Here is a 20,651-nt window from a genome sequence, read left to right on the forward strand (position 1 = left end):
TATGTATGTATGTATGTATGTACGTATGTATGTATGTTTGTATGCATGCATGTAAGTATGTGTGTGTGTTTGTGTATGTGTGTATTATGTATGTGTGTATTCGTGTGTTTGTATGTTTGCATGTGTGTATGTGTGTATTATGTATGTGTGTATGTGTGTGTGTGTATGCATGTATGTATGTATGTATGTATGTATGTATCTGTGTGTGTTTGTGTATGTGTGTATTATGTATGTGTGTATTTGTGTGTGTGTATGTTTGTGTGTATGTGTATGCATGTATGTATGTATGTATGTATGTACGTATGTATGTATGTTTGTATGCATGTATGTATGTGTGTGTGTGTGTTTGTGTATGTGTGTATTATGTATGTGTGTATTCGTGTGTTTGTATGTTTGCACGTGTGTATGTGTGTATTATGTATGTGTGTATGTGTGTGTGTGTATGCATGTATGTATGTGTGTACGTATGTATGTTTGTATGTATGCATGCATGTTTGCATGCATGTATGTATGTATGTATGTGTGTGTGTTTGTGTATGTGTGTATTTGTGTGGGTGTGTGTGTGTATGTGTGTATTATGTATGTGTGTTTGTGTGTGTTTGTATGTTTGCATGTGTGTATTTGTGTGTGTGTATGTATGTACGTATGTATGTTTGTATGTATGCATGCATGTATGTATGTATGTATGTATGTGTTTGTGTATGTGTGTATTATGTATGTGTGTATGTATGCATGTATGTATGTATGTATGTACGTATGTATGTATGTTTGTATGCATGCATGTATGTATGTGTGTGTGTTTGTGTATGTGTGTATTATTTTTGTGTGTATTCGTGTGTTTGTATGTTTGCATGTGTGTATGTGTGTATTATGTATGTGTGTATGTGTGTCTGTGTATGTATGCATGTGTGTATTTGTGTGTTTGTATGTATGCATGCATGTATGTATGTATGTATGTATGCATGCATGTATGTATGTGTGTGTGTTTGTGTATAGGTTAGGTTAGGTTAGGTTAGGTTAGGTTAGGTTAGGTTAGGTTAGGTTAGGTTCGGTTAGGTTAGGTTAGGTTAGGTTAGGTTAGGTTAGGTTAGGTTAGGTTAGGTTAGGTTAAGTTAGGTACGTATGTATGTTTGTATGTATGCATGCATGTATGTATGTATGTATGCATGTGTGTATTATGTATGTGTGTATGTATGTATGTATGCATGCATGTATGTATGTGTGTGTGTTTCTGTATGTGTGTATTATGTATGTGTGTATTCGTGTGTTTGTATGTTTGCATGTGTGTATGTGTGTATTATGTATGTGTGTATGTGTGTGTGTGTATGCATGTATGTATGTGTGTACGTATGTATGTTTGTATGTATGCATGCATGTATGCATGTATGTAAGTATGTATGTATGTGTGTGTGTTTGTGTATGTGTGTACTTGTGTGGGTGTGTGTGTGTGTATGTGTGTATTATGTATGTGTGTTTGTGTGTGTTTGTATGTTTGCATGTGTGTATTTGTGTGTGTGTATGTATGTACGTATGTATGTTTGTATGTTTGCATGCATGTATGTATGTATGTTTGTGTGTGTGTTTGTGTATGTGTGTATTTGTGTGGGTGTGTGTGTGTGTATGTGTGTATTATGTATGTGTGTTTGTGTGTGTTTGTATGTTTGCATGTGTGTATTTGTGTGTGTGTATGTATGTACGTATGTATGTTTGTATGTATGCATGCATGTATGTATGCATGTATGTATGTATGTGTGTATTCTTGTGTTTGTATGTTTGCATGCGTGTATGTGTGTATTATGTATGTGTGTATGTGTGTATGTGTATGCATGTATGTATGTATGTATGTATGTACGTATGTATGTATGTTTGTATGCATGCATGTATGTATGTGTGTGTGTTTGTGTATGTGTGAATTATGTATGTGTGTATTCGTGTGATTGTATGTTTGCATGTGTGTATGTGTGTATTATGTATGTGTGTATGTGTGTGTGTGTATGCATGTATGTATGTATGTATGTATCTGTGTGTGTTTGTGTATGTGTGTATTATGTATGTGTGTATTCGTGTGTTTGTATGTTTGCACGTGTGTATGTGTGTATTATGTATGTGTGTGTGTGTATGCATGTATGTATGTGTGTACGTATGTATGTTTGTATGTATGCATGCATGTTTGCATGCATGTATGCATGTATGTATGTGTGTGTGTTTCTGTATGTGTGTATTATGTATGTGTGTATTCGTGTGTTTGTATGTATGTATGTACGTATGTATGTATGTTTGTATGCATGCATGTATGTATGTGTGTGTGTTTGTGTATGTGTGTATTATGTATGTGTGTATTCGTGTGTTTGTATGTTTGCATGTGTGTATGTGTGTATTATGTATGTGTGTATGTGTGTGTGTGTATGCATGTATGTATGTATGTATGTATGTATGTATCTGTGTGTGTTTGTGTATGTGTGTATTATGTATGTGTGTATTTGTGTGTGTGTATGTATGCACGTGTGTATGCATGCATGTATGTATGTATGTATGTATGTGTGTGTTTTCGTGTATGTGTGTATTATGTATGTGTGTATTTGTGTGTGTGTATGTATGCATTTGTATATGTGTGTATTATGTATGTGTGTATGTGTGTATGTGTATGCATGTATGTATGTATGTATGTATGCATGCATGTATGTATGTGTGTGTGTTTGTGTATAGGTTAGGTTAGGTTAGGTTAGGTTAGGTTCGGTTAGGTTAGGTTAGGTTAGGTTAGGTTAGGTTAGGTAAGGTAAGGTTAGGTTAGGTTAGGTTAGGTACGTATGTATGTTTGTATGTATGCATGCATGTATGTATGTATGTATGCATGTGTGTATTATGTATGTGTGTATGTATGTATGTATGCATGCATGTATGTATGTGTGTGTGTTTCTGTATGTGTGTATTATGTATGTGTGTATTCGTGTGTTTGTATGTTTGCATGTGTGTATGTGTGTATTATGTATGTGTGTATGTGTGTGTGTGTGTATGCATGTATGTATGTGTGTACGTATGTATGTTTGTATGTATGCATGCATGTATGCATGTATGTAAGTATGTATGTATGTGTGTGTGTTTGTGTATGTGTGTATTTGTGTGGGTGTGTGTGTGTGTATGTGTGTATTATGTATGTGTGTTTGTGTGTGTTTGTATGTTTGCATGTGTGTATTTGTGTGTGTGTATGTATGTACGTATGTATGTTTGTATGTTTGCATGCATGTATGTATGTATGTATGTGTGTGTGTTTGTGTATGTGTGTATTTGTGTGGGTGTGTGTGTGTGTATGTGTGTATTATATATGTGTGTTTGTGTGTGTTTGTATGTTTGCATGTGTGTATTTGTATGTGTATGTATGTACGAATGTATGTTTGTATGTATGCATGCATGTAAGTATGTGTGTGTGTTTGTGTATGTGTGTATTATGTATGTGTGTATTCGTGTGTTTGTATGTTTGCATGTGTGTATGTGTGTATTATGTATGTGTGTATGTGTGTGTGTGTATGCATGTATGTATGTATGTATGTATGTATGTATCTGTGTGTGTTTGTGTATGTGTGTATTATGTATGTGTGTATTTGTGTGTGTGTATGTTTGTGTGTATGTGTATGCATGTATGTATGTATGTATGTATGTACGTATGTATGTATGTTTGTATGCATGTATGTATGTGTGTGTGTGTGTTTGTGTATGTGTGTATTATGTATGTGTGTATTCGTGTGTTTGTATGTTTGCACGTGTGTATGTGTGTATTATGTATGTGTGTATGTGTGTGTGTGTATGCATGTATGTATGTGTGTACGTATGTATGTTTGTATGTATGCATGCATGTTTGCATGCATGTATGTATGTATGTATGTGTGTGTGTTTGTGTATGTGTGTATTTGTGTGGGTGTGTGTGTGTATGTGTGTATTATGTATGTGTGTTTGTGTGTGTTTGTATGTTTGCATGTGTGTATTTGTGTGTGTGTATGTATGTACGTATGTATGTTTGTATGTATGCATGCATGTATGTATGTATGTATGTATGTGTTTGTGTATGTGTGTATTATGTATGTGTGTATGTATGCATGTATGTATGTATGTATGTACGTATGTATGTATGTTTGTATGCATGCATGTATGTATGTGTGTGTGTTTGTGTATGTGTGTATTATTTTTGTGTGTATTCGTGTGTTTGTATGTTTGCATGTGTGTATGTGTGTATTATGTATGTGTGTATGTGTGTCTGTGTATGTATGCATGTGTGTATTTGTGTGTTTGTATGTATGCATGCATGTATGTATGTATGTATGTATGCATGCATGTATGTATGTGTGTGTGTTTGTGTATAGGTTAGGTTAGGTTAGGTTAGGTTAGGTTAGGTTAGGTTAGGTTAGGTTAGGTTCGGTTAGGTTAGGTTAGGTTAGGTTAGGTTAGGTTAGGTTAGGTTAGGTTAGGTTAGGTTAAGTTAGGTACGTATGTATGTTTGTATGTATGCATGCATGTATGTATGTATGTATGCATGTGTGTATTATGTATGTGTGTATGTATGTATGTATGCATGCATGTATGTATGTGTGTGTGTTTCTGTATGTGTGTATTATGTATGTGTGTATTCGTGTGTTTGTATGTTTGCATGTGTGTATGTGTGTATTATGTATGTGTGTATGTGTGTGTGTGTATGCATGTATGTATGTGTGTACGTATGTATGTTTGTATGTATGCATGCATGTATGCATGTATGTAAGTATGTATGTATGTGTGTGTGTTTGTGTATGTGTGTACTTGTGTGGGTGTGTGTGTGTGTATGTGTGTATTATGTATGTGTGTTTGTGTGTGTTTGTATGTTTGCATGTGTGTATTTGTGTGTGTGTATGTATGTACGTATGTATGTTTGTATGTTTGCATGCATGTATGTATGTATGTATGTGTGTGTGTTTGTGTATGTGTGTATTTGTGTGGGTGTGTGTGTGTGTATGTGTGTATTATGTATGTGTGTTTGTGTGTGTTTGTATGTTTGCATGTGTGTATTTGTGTGTGTGTATGTATGTACGTATGTATGTTTGTATGTATGCATGCATGTATGTATGCATGTATGTATGTATGTGTGTATTCTTGTGTTTGTATGTTTGCATGCGTGTATGTGTGTATTATGTATGTGTGTATGTGTGTATGTGTATGCATGTATGTATGTATGTATGTATGTACGTATGTATGTATGTTTGTATGCATGCATGTATGTATGTGTGTGTGTTTGTGTATGTGTGAATTATGTATGTGTGTATTCGTGTGATTGTATGTTTGCATGTGTGTATGTGTGTATTATGTATGTGTGTATGTGTGTGTGTGTATGCATGTATGTATGTATGTATGTATCTGTGTGTGTTTGTGTATGTGTGTATTATGTATGTGTGTATTCGTGTGTTTGTATGTTTGCACGTGTGTATGTGTGTATTATGTATGTGTGTGTGTGTATGCATGTATGTATGTGTGTACGTATGTATGTTTGTATGTATGCATGCATGTTTGCATGCATGTATGCATGTATGTATGTGTGTGTGTTTCTGTATGTGTGTATTATGTATGTGTGTATTCGTGTGTTTGTATGTATGTATGTACGTATGTATGTATGTTTGTATGCATGCATGTATGTATGTGTGTGTGTTTGTGTATGTGTGTATTATGTATGTGTGTATTCGTGTGTTTGTATGTTTGCATGTGTGTATGTGTGTATTATGTATGTGTGTATGTGTGTGTGTGTATGCATGTATGTATGTATGTATGTATGTATGTATCTGTGTGTGTTTGTGTATGTGTGTATTATGTATGTGTGTATTTGTGTGTGTGTATGTATGCACGTGTGTATGCATGCATGTATGTATGTATGTATGTATGTGTGTGTTTTCGTGTATGTGTGTATTATGTATGTGTGTATTTGTGTGTGTGTATGTATGCATTTGTATATGTGTGTATTATGTATGTGTGTATGTGTGTATGTGTATGCATGTATGTATGTATGTATGTATGCATGCATGTATGTATGTGTGTGTGTTTGTGTATAGGTTAGGTTAGGTTAGGTTAGGTTAGGTTCGGTTAGGTTAGGTTAGGTTAGGTTAGGTTAGGTTAGGTAAGGTAAGGTTAGGTTAGGTTAGGTTAGGTACGTATGTATGTTTGTATGTATGCATGCATGTATGTATGTATGTATGCATGTGTGTATTATGTATGTGTGTATGTATGTATGTATGCATGCATGTATGTATGTGTGTGTGTTTCTGTATGTGTGTATTATGTATGTGTGTATTCGTGTGTTTGTATGTTTGCATGTGTGTATGTGTGTATTATGTATGTGTGTATGTGTGTGTGTGTGTATGCATGTATGTATGTGTGTACGTATGTATGTTTGTATGTATGCATGCATGTATGCATGTATGTAAGTATGTATGTATGTGTGTGTGTTTGTGTATGTGTGTATTTGTGTGGGTGTGTGTGTGTGTATGTGTGTATTATGTATGTGTGTTTGTGTGTGTTTGTATGTTTGCATGTGTGTATTTGTGTGTGTGTATGTATGTACGTATGTATGTTTGTATGTTTGCATGCATGTATGTATGTATGTATGTGTGTGTGTTTGTGTATGTGTGTATTTGTGTGGGTGTGTGTGTGTGTATGTGTGTATTATATATGTGTGTTTGTGTGTGTTTGTATGTTTGCATGTGTGTATTTGTATGTGTATGTATGTACGAATGTATGTTTGTATGTATGCATGCATGTATGTATGTATGTATGTATGTGTTTGTGTATGTGTGTATTATGTATGTGTGTATGTATGCATGTGTGTATGCATGCATGTATGTATGTTTGTATGTATGCATGCATTTACGTATGTGTGTGTGTGTGTGTGTATAAGTGTATTATGTATGTGTGTATTCTTGTGTTTGTATGTTTGCACGTGTGTATGTGTGTATGTGTGTGTGTTTATGCATGTATGTATGTATGTACGTATGTATGTGTGTATTCTTGTGTTTGTATGTTTGCATGCGTGTATGTGTGTATTATGTATGTGTGTATGTGTGTATGTGTATGCATGTATGTATGTATGTATGTATGTACGTATGTATGTATGTTTGTATGCATGCATGTAAGTATGTGTGTGTGTTTGTGTATGTGTGTATTATGTATGTGTGTATTCGTGTGTTTGTATGTTTGCACGTGTGTATGTGTGTATTATGTATGTGTGTATGTGTGTGTGTGTACGCATGTATGTATGTGTGTACGTATGTATGTTTGTATGTATGCATGCATGTTTGCATGCATGTATGTATGTATGTATGTGTGTGTGTTTGTGTATGTGTGTATTTGTGTGGGTGTGTGTGTGTATGTGTGTATTATGTATGTGTGTTTGTGTGTGTTTGTATGTTTGCATGTGTGTATTTGTGTGTGTGTATGTATGTTTGTATGTATGCATGCATGTATGTATGTATGTATGTATGTGTTTGTGTATGTGTGTATTATGTATGTGTGTATGTATGCATGTATGTATGTATGTATGTACGTATGTATGTATGTTTGTATGCATGCATGTATGTATGTGTGTGTGTTTGTGTATGTGTGTATTATTTTTGTGTGTATTCGTGTGTTTGTATGTTTGCATGTGTGTATGTGTGTATTATGTATGTGTGTATGTGTGTCTGTGTATGTATGCATGTGTGTATTTGTGTGTTTGTATGTATGCATGCATGTATGTATGTATGTATGTATGCATGCATGTATGTATGTGTGTGTGTTTGTGTATAGGTTAGGTTAGGTTAGGTTAGGTTAGGTTAGGTTAGGTTAGGTTAGGTTAGGTTCGGTTAGGTTAGGTTAGGTTAGGTTAGGTTAGGTTAGGTTAGGTTAGGTTAGGTTAAGTTAGGTACGTATGTATGTTTGTATGTATGCATGCATGTATGTATGTATGTATGCATGTGTGTATTATGTATGTGTGTATGTATGTATGTATGCATGCATGTATGTATGTGTGTGTGTTTCTGTATGTGTGTATTATGTATGTGTGTATTCGTGTGTTTGTATGTTTGCATGTGTGTATGTGTGTATTATGTATGTGTGTATGTGTGTGTGTGTATGCATGTATGTATGTGTGTACGTATGTATGTTTGTATGTATGCATGCATGTATGCATGTATGTAAGTATGTATGTATGTGTGTGTGTTTGTGTATGTGTGTATTTGTGTGGGTGTGTGTGTGTGTATGTGTGTATTATGTATGTGTGTTTGTGTGTGTTTGTATGTTTGCATGTGTGTATTTGTGTGTGTGTATGTATGTACGTATGTATGTTTGTATGTTTGCATGCATGTATGTATGTATGTATGTGTGTGTGTTTGTGTATGTGTGTATTTGTGTGGGTGTGTGTGTGTGTATGTGTGTATTATGTATGTGTGTTTGTGTGTGTTTGTATGTTTGCATGTGTGTATTTGTGTGTGTGTATGTATGTACGTATGTATGTTTGTATGTATGCATGCATGTATGTATGTATGTATGTATGTGTTTGTGTATGTGTGTATTATGTATGTGTGTATGTATGCATGTATTTTTGTATGTATGTACGTATGTATGTATGTTTGTATGCATGCATGTATGTATGTGTGTGTGTTTGTGTATGTGTGTATTATGTATGTGTGTATTCGTGTGTTTGTATGTTTGCATGTGTGTATGTGTGTATTATGTATGTGTGTATGTGTGTCTGTGTATGTATGCATGTGTGTATTTGTGTGTTTGTATGTATGCATGCATGTATGTATGTATGTATGTATGCATGCATGTATGTATGTGTGTGTGTGTTTGTGTATAGGTTAGGTTAGGTTAGGTTAGGTTAGGTTAGGTTAGGTTAGGTTAGGTTAGGTTAGGTTAGGTTAGGTTAGGTTCGGTTAGGTTAGGTTAGGTTAGGTTAGGTTAGGTTAGGTTAGGTTAGGTACGTATGTATGTTTGTATGTATGCATGCATGTATGTATGTATGTATGCATGTGTGTATTATGTATGTGTGTATGTATGTATGTGTGTATGTATGCATGTGTGTATGCATGCATGTATGTATGTTTGTATGTATGTGTGTGTGTTTGTGTATGTGTGTATTATGTATGTGTGTATTCGTGTGTTTGTATGTTTGCATGTGTGTATGTGTGTATTATGTATGTGTGTATGTGTGTGTGTATGTATGCATGTGTGTATTTGTGTGTTTGTATGTATGCATGCATGTATGTATGTATGTATGTGTGTGTGTTTGTGTATGTGTGTATTTGTGTGGGTGTGTGTGTGTATGTGTGTATTATGTATGTGTGTTTGTGTGTGTTTGTATGTTTGCATGTGTGTATTTGTGTGTGTATGTATGTACGTATGTATGTTTGTATGTATGCATGCATGTATGTATTTTTGTATGTATGTGTTTGTGTATGTGTGTATTATGTATGTGTGTATGTATGCATGTGTGTATGCATGCATGTATGTATGTTTGTATGTATGCATGCATTTACGTATGTGTGTGTGTGTGTGTGTATAAGTGTATTATGTATGTGTGTATTCTTGTGTTTGTATGTTTGCATGTGTGTATGTGTGTATGTGTGTGTGTTTATGCATGTATGTATGTATGTACGTATGTATGTGTGTATTCTTGTGTTTGTATGTTTCCATGCGTGTATGTGTGTATTATGTATGTGTGTATGTGTGTATGTGTATGCATGTATGTATGTATGTATGTATGTACGTATGTATGTATGTTTGTATGCATGCATGTAAGTATGTGTGTGTGTTTGTGTATGTGTGTATTATGTATGTGTGTATTCGTGTGTTTGTATGTTTGCATGTGTGTATGTGTGTATTATGTATGTGTGTATGTGTGTGTGTGTATGCATGTATGTATGTATGTATGTATGTATGTATCTGTGTGTGTTTGTGTATGTGTGTATTATGTATGTGTGTATTTGTGTGTGTGTATGTTTGTGTGTATGTGTATGCATGTATGTATGTATGTATGTATATACGTATGTATGTATGTTTGTATGCATGTATGTATGTGTGTGTGTGTGTTTGTGTATGTGTGTATTATGTATGTGTGTATTCGTGTGTTTGTATGTTTGCACGTGTGTATGTGTGTATTATGTATGTGTGTATGTGTGTGTGTGTATGCATGTATGTATGTGTGTACGTATGTATGTTTGTATGTATGCATGCATGTTTGCATGCATGTATGTATGTATGTATGTGTGTGTGTTTGTGTATGTGTGTATTTGTGTGGGTGTGTGTGTGTATGTGTGTATTATGTATGTGTGTTTGTGTGTGTTTGTATGTTTGCATGTGTGTATTTGTGTGTGTGTATGTATGTACGTATGTATGTTTGTATGTATGCATGCATGTATGTATGTATGTATGTATGTGTTTGTGTATGTGTGTATTATGTATGTGTGTATGTATGCATGTATGTATGTATGTATGTACGTATGTATGTATGTTTGTATGCATGCATGTATGTATGTGTGTGTGTTTGTGTATGTGTGTATTATTTTTGTGTGTATTCGTGTGTTTGTATGTTTGCATGTGTGTATGTGTGTATTATGTATGTGTGTATGTGTGTGTGTGTATGCATGTATGTATGTGTGTACGTATGTATGTTTGTATGTATGCATGCATGTATGCATGTATGTAAGTATGTATGTATGTGTGTGTGTTTGTGTATGTGTGTATTTGTGTGGGTGTGTGTGTGTGTATGTGTGTATTATGTATGTGTGTTTGTGTGTGTTTGTATGTTTGCATGTGTGTATTTGTGTGTGTGTATGTATGTACGTATGTATGTTTGTATGTTTGCATGCATGTATGTTTGTATGTATGTGTGTGTGTTTGTGTATGTGTGTATTTGTGTGGGTGTGTGTGTGTGTATGTGTGTATTATGTATGTGTGTTTGTGTGTGTTTGTATGTTTGCATGTGTGTATTTGTGTGTGTGTATGTATGTACGTATGTATGTTTGTATGTATGCATGCATGTATGTATGCATGTATGTATGTATGTGTGTATTCTTGTGTTTGTATGTTTGCATGCGTGTATGTGTGTATTATGTATGTGTGTATGTGTGTATGTGTATGCATGTATGTATGTATGTATGTATGTACGTATGTATGTATGTTTGTATGCATGCATGTATGTATGTGTGTGTGTTTGTGTATGTGTGAATTATGTATGTGTGTATTCGTGTGATTGTATGTTTGCATGTGTGTATGTGTGTATTATGTATGTGTGTATGTGTGTGTGTGTATGCATGTATGTATGTATGTATGTATCTGTGTGTGTTTGTGTATGTGTGTATTATGTATGTGTGTATTCGTGTGTTTGTATGTTTGCACGTGTGTATGTGTGTATTATGTATGTGTGTGTGTATGCATGTATGTATGTGTGTACGTATGTATGTTTGTATGTATGCATGCATGTTTGCATGCATGTATGCATGTATGTATGTGTGTGTGTTTCTGTATGTGTGTATTATGTATGTGTGTATTCGTGTGTTTGTATGTATGTATGTACGTATGTATGTATGTTTGTATGTAAGTATGTATGTATGTGTGTGTGTTTGTGTATGTGTGTATTTGTGTGGGTGTGTGTGTGTGTATGTGTGTATTATGTATGTGTGTTTGTGTGTGTTTGTATGTTTGCATGTGTGTATTTGTGTGTGTGTATGTATGTACGTATGTATGTTTGTATGTTTGCATGCATGTATGTATGTATGTATGTGTGTGTGTTTGTGTATGTGTGTATTTGTGTGGGTGTGTGTGTGTGTATGTGTGTATTATGTATGTGTGTTTGTGTGTGTTTGTATGTTTGCATGTGTGTATTTGTGTGTGTGTATGTATGTACGTATGTATGTTTGTATGTATGCATGCATGTATGTATGCATGTATGTATGTATGTGTGTATTCTTGTGTTTGTATGTTTGCATGCGTGTATGTGTGTATTATGTATGTGTGTATGTGTGTATGTGTATGCATGTATGTATGTGTGTACGTATGTATGTTTGTATGTATGCATGCATGTATGCATGTATGTAAGTATGTATGTATGTGTGTGTGTTTGTGTATGTGTGTATTTGTGTGGGTGTGTGTGTGTGTATGTGTGTATTATGTATGTGTGTTTGTGTGTGTTTGTATGTTTGCATGTGTGTATTTGTGTGTGTGTATGTATGTACGTATGTATGTTTGTATGTTTGCATGCATGTATGTATATATGTATGTGTGTGTGTTTGTGTATGTGTGTATTTGTGTGGGTGTGTGTGTGTGTATGTGTGTATTATATATGTGTGTTTGTGTGTGTTTGTATGTTTGCATGTGTGTATTTGTATGTGTATGTATGTACGAATGTATGTTTGTATGTATGCATGCATGTATGTATGTATGTATGTATGTGTTTGTGTATGTGTGTATTATGTATGTGTGTATGTATGCATGTGTGTATGCATGCATGTATGTATGTTTGTATGTATGCATGCATTTACGTATGTGTGTGTGTGTGTGTGTATAAGTGTATTATGTATGTGTGTATTCTTGTGTTTGTATGTTTGCACGTGTGTATGTGTGTATGTGTGTGTGTTTATGCATGTATGTATGTATGTACGTATGTATGTGTGTATTCTTGTGTTTGTATGTTTGCATGCGTGTATGTGTGTATTATGTATGTGTGTATGTGTGTATGTGTATGCATGTATGTATGTATGTATGTATGTACGTATGTATGTATGTTTGTATGCATGCATGTAAGTATGTGTGTGTGTTTGTGTATGTGTGTATTATGTATGTGTGTATTCGTGTGTTTGTATGTTTGCACGTGTGTATGTGTGTATTATGTATGTGTGTATGTGTGTGTGTGTACGCATGTATGTATGTGTGTACGTATGTATGTTTGTATGTATGCATGCATGTTTGCATGCATGTATGTATGTATGTATGTGTGTGTGTTTGTGTATGTGTGTATTTGTGTGGGTGTGTGTGTGTATGTGTGTATTATGTATGTGTGTTTGTGTGTGTTTGTATGTTTGCATGTGTGTATTTGTGTGTGTGTATGTATGTTTGTATGTATGCATGCATGTATGTATGTATGTATGTATGTGTTTGTGTATGTGTGTATTATGTATGTGTGTATGTATGCATGTATGTATGTATGTATGTACGTATGTATGTATGTTTGTATGCATGCATGTATGTATGTGTGTGTGTTTGTGTATGTGTGTATTATTTTTGTGTGTATTCGTGTGTTTGTATGTTTGCATGTGTGTATGTGTGTATTATGTATGTGTGTATGTGTGTCTGTGTATGTATGCATGTGTGTATTTGTGTGTTTGTATGTATGCATGCATGTATGTATGTATGTATGTATGCATGCATGTATGTATGTGTGTGTGTTTGTGTATAGGTTAGGTTAGGTTAGGTTAGGTTAGGTTAGGTTAGGTTAGGTTGTGTATGTGTGTATTATGTATGTGTGTATGTATGCATGTGTGTATGCATGCATGTATGTATGTTTGTATGTATGCATGCATTTACGTATGTGTGTGTGTGTGTGTGTATAAGTGTATTATGTATGTGTGTATTCTTGTGTTTGTATGTTTGCATGTGTGTATGTGTGTATGTGTGTGTGTTTATGCATGTATGTATGTATGTACGTATGTATGTGTGTATTCTTGTGTTTGTATGTTTCCATGCGTGTATGTGTGTATTATGTATGTGTGTATGTGTGTATGTGTATGCATGTATGTATGTATGTATGTATGTACGTATGTATGTATGTTTGTATGCATGCATGTAAGTATGTGTGTGTGTTTGTGTATGTGTGTATTATGTATGTGTGTATTCGTGTGTTTGTATGTTTGCATGTGTGTATGTGTGTATTATGTATGTGTGTATGTGTGTGTGTGTATGCATGTATGTATGTATGTATGTATGTATGTATCTGTGTGTGTTTGTGTATGTGTGTATTATGTATGTGTGTATTTGTGTGTGTGTATGTTTGTGTGTATGTGTATGCATGTATGTATGTATGTATGTATATACGTATGTATGTATGTTTGTATGCATGTATGTATGTGTGTGTGTGTGTTTGTGTATGTGTGTATTATGTATGTGTGTATTCGTGTGTTTGTATGTTTGCACGTGTGTATGTGTGTATTATGTATGTGTGTATGTGTGTGTGTGTATGCATGTATGTATGTGTGTACGTATGTATGTTTGTATGTATGCATGCATGTTTGCATGCATGTATGTATGTATGTATGTGTGTGTGTTTGTGTATGTGTGTATTTGTGTGGGTGTGTGTGTGTATGTGTGTATTATGTATGTGTGTTTGTGTGTGTTTGTATGTTTGCATGTGTGTATTTGTGTGTGTGTATGTATGTACGTATGTATGTTTGTATGTATGCATGCATGTATGTATGTATGTATGTATGTGTTTGTGTATGTGTGTATTATGTATGTGTGTATGTATGCATGTATGTATGTATGTATGTACGTATGTATGTATGTTTGTATGCATGCATGTATGTATGTGTGTGTGTTTGTGTATGTGTGTATTATTTTTGTGTGTATTCGTGTGTTTGTATGTTTGCATGTGTGTATGTGTGTATTATGTATGTGTGTATGTGTGTCTGTGTATGTATGCATGTGTGTATTTGTGTGTTTGTATGTATGCATGCATGTATGTATGTATGTATGTATGCATGCATGTATGTATGTGTGTGTGTTTGTGTATAGGTTAGGTTAGGTTAGGTTAGGTTAGGTTAGGTTAGGTTAGGTTAGGTTAGGTTAGGTTAGGTTAGGTTCGGTTAGGTTAGGTTAGGTTAGGTTAGGTTAGGTTCGGTAAGGTTAGGTTAGGTTAGGTTAGGTTAGGTTAGGTTAGGTTAGGTTAGGTTAGGTTAAGTTAGGTACGTATGTATGTTTGTATGTATGCATGCATGTATGTATGTATGTATGCATGTGTGTATTATGTATGTGTGTATGTATGTATGTATGCATGCATGTATGTATGTGTGTGTGTTTCTGTATGTGTGTATTATGTATGTGTGTATTCGTGTGTTTGTATGTTTGCATGTGTGTATGTGTGTATTATGTATGTGTGTATGTGTGTGTGTGTATGCATGTATGTATGTGTGTACGTATGTATGTTTGTATGTATGCATGCATGTATGCATGTATGTAAGTATGTATGTATGTGTGTGTGTTTGTGTATGTGTGTATTTGTGTGGGTGTGTGTGTGTGTATGTGTGTATTATGTATGTGTGTTTGTGTGTGTTTGTATGTTTGCATGTGTGTATTTGTGTGTGTGTATGTATGTACGTATGTATGTTTGTATGTTTGCATGCATGTATGTTTGTATGTATGTGTGTGTGTTTGTGTATGTGTGTATTTGTGTGGGTGTGTGTGTGTGTATGTGTGTATTATGTATGTGTGTTTGTGTGTGTTTGTATGTTTGCATGTGTGTATTTGTGTGTGTGTATGTATGTACGTATGTATGTTTGTATGTATGCATGCATGTATGTATGCATGTATGTATGTATGTGTGTATTCTTGTGTTTGTATGTTTGCATGCGTGTATGTGTGTATTATGTATGTGTGTATGTGTGTATGTGTATGCATGTATGTATGTATGTATGTATGTACGTATGTATGTATGTTTGTATGCATGCATGTATGTATGTGTGTGTGTTTGTGTATGTGTGAATTATGTATGTGTGTATTCGTGTGATTGTATGTTTGCATGTGTGTATGTGTGTATTATGTATGTGTGTATGTGTGTGTGTGTATGCATGTATGTATGTATGTATGTATCTGTGTGTGTTTGTGTATGTGTGTATTATGTATGTGTGTATTCGTGTGTTTGTATGTTTGCACGTGTGTATGTGTGTATTATGTATGTGTGTGTGTATGCATGTATGTATGTGTGTACGTATGTATGTTTGTATGTATGCATGCATGTTTGCATGCATGTATGCATGTATGTATGTGTGTGTGTTTCTGTATGTGTGTATTATGTATGTGTGTATTCGTGTGTTTGTATGTATGTATGTACGTATGTATGTATGTTTGTATGTAAGTATGTATGTATGTGTGTGTGTTTGTGTATGTGTGTATTTGTGTGGGTGTGTGTGTGTGTATGTGTGTATTATGTATGTGTGTTTGTGTGTGTTTGTATGTTTGCATGTGTGTATTTGTGTGTGTGTATGTATGTACGTATGTATGTTTGTATGTTTGCATGCATGTATGTATGTATGTATGTGTGTGTGTTTGTGTATGTGTGTATTTGTGTGGGTGTGTGTGTGTGTATGTGTGTATTATGTATGTGTGTTTGTGTGTGTTTGTATGTTTGCATGTGTGTATTTGTGTGTGTGTATGTATGTACGTATGTATGTTTGTATGTATGCATGCATGTATGTATGCATGTATGTATGTATGTGTGTATTCTTGTGTTTGTATGTTTGCATGCGTGTATGTGTGTATTATGTATGTGTGTATGTGTGTATGTGTATGCATGTATGTATGTGTGTACGTATGTATGTTTGTATGTATGCATGCATGTATGCATGTATGTAAGTATGTATGTATGTGTGTGTGTTTGTGTATGTGTGTATTTGTGTGGGTGTGTGTGTGTGTATGTGTGTATTATGTATGTGTGTTTGTGTGTGTTTGTATGTTTGCATGTGTGTATTTGTGTGTGTGTATGTATGTACGTATGTATGTTTGTATGTTTGCATGCATGTATGTATATATGTATGTGTGTGTGTTTGTGTATGTGTGTATTTGTGTGGGTGTGTGTGTGTGTATGTGTGTATTATATATGTGTGTTTGTGTGTGTTTGTATGTTTGCATGTGTGTATTTGTATGTGTATGTATGTACGAATGTATGTTTGTATGTATGCATGCATGTATGTATGTATGTATGTATGTGTTTGTGTATGTGTGTATTATGTATGTGTGTATGTATGCATGTGTGTATGCATGCATGTATGTATGTTTGTATGTATGCATGCATTTACGTATGTGTGTGTGTGTGTGTGTATAAGTGTATTATGTATGTGTGTATTCTTGTGTTTGTATGTTTGCACGTGTGTATGTGTGTATGTGTGTGTGTTTATGCATGTATGTATGTATGTACGTATGTATGTGTGTATTCTTGTGTTTGTATGTTTGCATGCGTGTATGTGTGTATTATGTATGTGTGTATGTGTGTATGTGTATGCATGTATGTATGTATGTATGTATGTACGTATGTATGTATGTTTGTATGCATGCATGTAAGTATGTGTGTGTGTTTGTGTATGTGTGTATTATGTATGTGTGTATTCGTGTGTTTGTATGTTTGCACGTGTGTATGTGTGTATTATGTATGTGTGTATGTGTGTGTGTGTACGCATGTATGTATGTGTGTACGTATGTATGTTTGTATGTATGCATGCATGTTTGCATGCATGTATGTATGTATGTATGTGTGTGTGTTTGTGTATGTGTGTATTTGTGTGGGTGTGTGTGTGTATGTGTGTATTATGTATGTGTGTTTGTGTGTGTTTGTATGTTTGCATGTGTGTATTTGTGTGTGTGTATGTATGTTTGTATGTATGCATGCATGTATGTATGTATGTATGTATGTGTTTGTGTATGTGTGTATTATGTATGTGTGTATGTATGCATGTATGTATGTATGTATGTACGTATGTATGTATGTTTGTATGCATGCATGTATGTATGTGTGTGTGTTTGTGTATGTGTGTATTATTTTTGTGTGTATTCGTGTGTTTGTATGTTTGCATGTGTGTATGTGTGTATTATGTATGTGTGTATGTGTGTCTGTGTATGTATGCATGTGTGTATTTGTGTGTTTGTATGTATGCATGCATGTATGTATGTATGTATGTATGCATGCATGTATGTATGTGTGTGTGTTTGTGTATAGGTTAGGTTAGGTTAGGTTAGGTTAGGTTAGGTTAGGTTAGGTTAGGTTAGGTTCGGTTAGGTTAGGTTAGGTTAGGTTAGGTTAGGTTAGGTTAGGTTAGGTTAGGTTAAGTTAGGTACGTATGTATGTTTGTATGTATGCATGCATGTATGTATGTATGTATGCATGTGTGTATTATGTATGTGTGTATGTATGTATGTATGCATGCATGTATGTATGTGTGTGTGTTTCTGTATGTGTGTATTATGTATGTGTGTATTCGTGTGTTTGTATGTTTGCATGTGTGTATGTGTGTATTATGTATGTGTGTATGTGTGTGTGTGTATGCATGTATGTATGTGTGTACGTATGTATGTTTGTATGTATGCATGCATGTATGCATGTATGTAAGTATGTATGTATGTGTGTGTGTTTGTGTATGTGTGTATTTGTGTGGGTGTGTGTGTGTGTATGTGTGTATTATGTATGTGTGTTTGTGTGTGTTTGTATGTTTGCATGTGTGTATTTGTGTGTGTGTATGTATGTACGTATGTATGTTTGTATGTTTGCATGCATGTATGTATGTATGTATGTGTGTGTGTTTGTGTATGTGTGTATTTGTGTGGGTGTGTGTGTGTGTATGTGTGTATTATGTATGTGTGTTTGTGTGTGTTTGTATGTTTGCATGTGTGTATTTGTGTGTGTGTATGTATGTACGTATGTATGTTTGTATGTATGCATGCATGTATGTATGTATGTATGTATGTGTTTGTGTATGTGTGTATTATGTATGTGTGTATGTATGCATGTATTTTTGTATGTATGTACGTATGTATGTATGTTTGTATGCATGCATGTATGTATGTGTGTGTGTTTGTGTATGTGTGTATTATGTATGTGTGTATTCGTGTGTTTGTATGTTTGCATGTGTGTATGTGTGTATTATGTATGTGTGTATGTGTGTCTGTGTATGTATGCATGTGTGTATTTGTGTGTTTGTATGTATGCATGCATGTATGTATGTATGTATGTATGCATGCATGTATGTATGTGTGTGTGTGTTTGTGTATAGGTTAGGTTAGGTTAGGTTAGGTTAGGTTAGGTTAGGTTAGGTTAGGTTAGGTTAGGTTAGGTTAGGTTAGGTTAGGTTAGGTTAGGTTAGGTTCGGTTAGGTTAGGTTAGGTTAGGTTAGGTTAGGTTAGGTTAGGTTAGGTACGTATGTATGTTTGTATGTATGCATGCATGTATGTATGTATGTATGCATGTGTGTATTATGTATGTGTGTATGTATGTATGTGTGTATGTATGCATGTGTGTATGCATGCATGTATGTATGTTTGTATGTATGTGTGTGTGTTTGTGTATGTGTGTATTATGTATGTGTGTATTCGTGTGTTTGTATGTTTGCATGTGTGTATGTGTGTATTATGTATGTGTGTATGTGTGTGTGTATGTATGCATGTGTGTATTTGTGTGTTTGTATGTATGCATGCATGTATGTATGTATGTATGTGTGTGTGTTTGTGTATGTGTGTATTTGTGTGGGTGTGTGTGTGTATGTGTGTATTATGTATGTGTGTTTGTGTGTGTTTGTATGTTTGCATGTGTGTATTTGTGTGTGTATGTATGTACGTATGTATGTTTGTATGTATGCATGCATGTATGTATTTTTGTATGTATGTGTTTGTGTATGTGTGTATTATGTATGTGTGTATGTATGCATGTGTGTATGCATGCATGTATGTATGTTTGTATGTATGCATGCATTTACGTATGTGTGTGTGTGTGTGTGTATAAGTGTATTATGTATGTGTGTATTCTTGTGTTTGTATGTTTGCATGTGTGTATGTGTGTATGTGTGTGTGTTTATGCATGTATGTATGTATGTACGTATGTATGTGTGTATTCTTGTGTTTGTATGTTTCCATGCGTGTATGTGTGTATTATGTATGTGTGTATGTGTGTATGTGTATGCATGTATGTATGTATGTATGTATGTACGTATGTATGTATGTTTGTATGCATGCATGTAAGTATGTGTGTGTGTTTGTGTATGTGTGTATTATGTATGTGTGTATTCGTGTGTTTGTATGTTTGCATGTGTGTATGTGTGTATTATGTATGTGTGTATGTGTGTGTGTGTATGCATGTATGTATGTATGTATGTATGTATGTATCTGTGTGTGTTTGTGTATGTGTGTATTATGTATGTGTGTATTTGTGTGTGTGTATGTTTGTGTGTATGTGTATGCATGTATGTATGTATGTATGTATGTACGTATGTATGTATGTTTGTATGCATGTATGTATGTGTGTGTGTGTGTTTGTGTATGTGTGTATTATGTATGTGTGTATTCGTGTGTTTGTATGTTTGCACGTGTGTATGTGTGTATTATGTATGTGTGTATGTGTGTGTGTGTATGCATGTATGTATGTGTGTACGTATGTATGTTTGTATGTATGCATGCATGTTTGCATGCATGTATGTATGTATGTATGTGTGTGTGTTTGTGTATGTGTGTATTTGTGTGGGTGTGTGTGTGTATGTGTGTATTATGTATGTGTGTTTGTGTGTGTTTGTATGTTTGCATGTGTGTATTTGTGTGTGTGTATGTATGTACGTATGTATGTTTGTATGTATGCATGCATGTATGTATGTATGTATGTATGTGTTTGTGTATGTGTGTATTATGTATGTGTGTATGTA

General features: G+C 34.5%; 1 protein-coding gene across 1 annotated transcript in view; it reads right to left on the reverse strand.

Moving 5' to 3' along the window:
- The window catches only part of LOC143921918 (uncharacterized), a 213,417-nt gene that overhangs the window by 185,529 nt on the left and 7,237 nt on the right, over positions 1 to 20,651 (reverse strand). The window lies entirely within an intron of this gene.

The sequence above is a fragment of the Arctopsyche grandis genome, unplaced genomic scaffold (assembly GCF_051622035.1).
Source record: "Arctopsyche grandis isolate Sample6627 unplaced genomic scaffold, ASM5162203v2 HiC_scaffold_46, whole genome shotgun sequence".
Lineage (NCBI taxonomy): Eukaryota > Metazoa > Arthropoda > Insecta > Trichoptera > Hydropsychidae > Arctopsyche > Arctopsyche grandis.